Source organism: Ursus maritimus, unplaced genomic scaffold (genome assembly GCF_017311325.1).
Source record: "Ursus maritimus isolate PB19 unplaced genomic scaffold, ASM1731132v1 scaffold_69, whole genome shotgun sequence".
Taxonomy (NCBI): Eukaryota; Metazoa; Chordata; class Mammalia; order Carnivora; family Ursidae; genus Ursus; species Ursus maritimus.
The window spans coordinates 49,105-51,801 of record NW_024426874.1 but is presented as its reverse complement, the minus strand read 5'-3'; positions in this window follow the sequence as shown (position 1 = coordinate 51,801).

Here is a 2,697-nt window from a genome sequence, read left to right as displayed (position 1 = left end):
TCAATCACCATTCTTGCTGAGCTTATGTAAATAATTATGCCAAGTTTGTTAAAATTGGACTTGTTTTGCAAACAAATTAGTCCTGATTTGGCTATCTGTGGAAATGAGGGTTATTTTAGAGAGAAAAACTATGTTTAACTAACACACATTTGTGGATGTTAAATTCTAGATCTGAGTGTCCTTAAACGTTTACTTAAGCTAGACAACTTGAGGTAAACTTAAGAGAAATTGCTTTTTCTATTTCTATATGATAGCTCATGTATATATAATCTTCATGCTTTTTATTCTATGGGGCTAATAACAGGACCCCATGGCCATATATTTAATTATTTGAACAACCAGGAAATGGGATAGATTCCCCAACAATTGTATAAATATCACCTTGACCAATTCTATGTGGCTGGGATGATGAAATCACTCGCTAAGAGCCCGAGCATACCCCACTCCATAGGCTTGTGGAGATAATGGATGACCCCACTTTCCTTGTGATTGGACTGGAAAAACATTACCAACTCAGCCAACCTTCCAAAATTTAAAACCATGGTGGACATGTTCTGTGTTACATTGGTATGACCACCTAGCATCTATCTTTGTTACCTCTTTGATACTGGAGGATGTTGTTTGGCACTTGGAAACTCTTAAGTACACTGTCAAAGCCCTAAATGACACTCAGAATAACATTTATCTATTAAATTCTGAAGTAATACAAATACATGAAGCAGTTTTACAAAACGGAATGGCATTAAATTACGCAAGGTGAAACTTGTGCTGGCATAAAAGCAGTGCTGTGTATACAGTCCAGATTACCACCAAAATACTTCTGGGTTTCTACCTGACAAATCAATACTCAAATTGGTGCTTTAAATGATCTCTTTCCTTTAGTGATTGTTTTAAACTCCTGGATTGGAGGAAAATTATCAAAGGTCAACTATCAAAGGTCTTTTATTCAGACTTCCCTTTCTCATTACAGTATTAACCTTATTTTGTCATTTCCAGTGTCTCCCTTCCTAGTGCCAAGACTCCTTCACTGCTGTAACTTCCAGGTAACAGATTATCCCTTCTACTCAAGGAGGTTCATCTATGTTGTCCGTGTTGGATTCAGCTACCTCCCCTTTCATAACTCTGCTATACATTGCCCACTGACCAATATTGACCCATTGGTAGCGACATCTCTACGCCTCTATTCAGCAGGAAGAAGTTACAGAAGTTGAGACCTTCCAACTTCAACAACCTTAAAGATTTAAGGGTCAAAATTATTCAGGAGGTAAATGATGGGGGAATGGACAGCAAACTGAAGACAAAGCAGAAGCTGACACCCTGCAACCCCCACCCCCACATGTATGCAACATTTCTCCACACTCCTGGCTGCCCTAAAACTAAGGAAAGGAGCTGCAGCTCATTGATAAGGACACAGTGATAGTTTAGACAGCCTTGGCTTGATGGTGGTGGGGTAGCCAGTGTGCTGAGAGTCTTCTTTGACATATGAAAGTGCTTTCTCAGCCTCCCTTTTTCCTCACCTCCCCTAACCCCATGGTATATAATCAGCCACCTCTCACAACCCGGGGCAGCAGATCTTTCTGCCCATGGGTCCTGTTCCCGTGCTTTAATAAACCTCCAATTTTGCACCAAAGACATCTCAAGAATTCTTTCTTGGTTGTGGGCTCCGGACTCCACCCCACTGAATCTCACCTATATTCCACAACCTCATCCCGTGGATGGTACAGAAACCAGTAATGCAGGCTGCACCCCAGGTGGTGCAGAAAGAAGGGGGTGTACCTGGGTGGCTCAGTCATTAAGCGTCTGCCTTTGGCTCAGGGCGTGATCCCAGCATTCTGGGATCGAGCCTCACTTCAGGCTCCTCCTCTGGGAGTCTGATTCTTCCTCTCCCACTCACCCTGCTTGTGTTCCTTCTCTCACTGGTTGTCTCTTTCTCCATCAAACAAATAAATAAAATATTAAAAAAAAAAGAAAGAAGGGGGAGGGGGAGACAGTAGAGGCAGAGTGCTGCCAGAAGTCTGAGAAAGGGTTCCCAGTTTTAGAGCTCATCAGCTTCAACAGGAGCAGACGCCATGTTTCCCCGCCAATAAGGGGGATAGGCATTCCATGTTGGGCTAGAGAAGACAGGGAATTTCCCCAAAACAAAGGGAGTTTTGGCAGGTGCTTGGCAATATTCCTTAAAGTCCCTGTCCCAAGATAAACTAACCACAGTTGGCTCCAGTTGTAGTCATTAACCCAGGAAATGAGTGAGGGAGATGCCCCCACATCTGTTAGAAGGAACAGTGAGAGAAGACAGTCAAGAGTCACTTTTGTGTGGGATGGCCTGTGTCTCCTCCAGCAACCTAGGTTTCCTCAGAGGAGACCTATTTAGATAATTATCATCCAATATGTCAGGAGAGAGTTTACTAGCTGACCCATTCAGGCAAACAGATTCTACAAGAGGCCCTTAGGTCGGGGTCTAGGTGTAGAGCATTGAAGGCCTATGTATGAGAAATGAAGGTACCCTAGGTCCATTTGCTCTGTTCCCTACAGAAGAGATCTAACCAATAGATCCCACTGAGGCCATGCCATGTTACAGGAGATCAGTGCTTTCCTAAATTTTGCAATCTGAATTGCTTTCAATGGGTTAGAAGGCACCACAATGGAGAGTCCTTGGGAACCGAAGAAGCAGCCTATTGAGGCCGTGCTCAGAAAAATAAA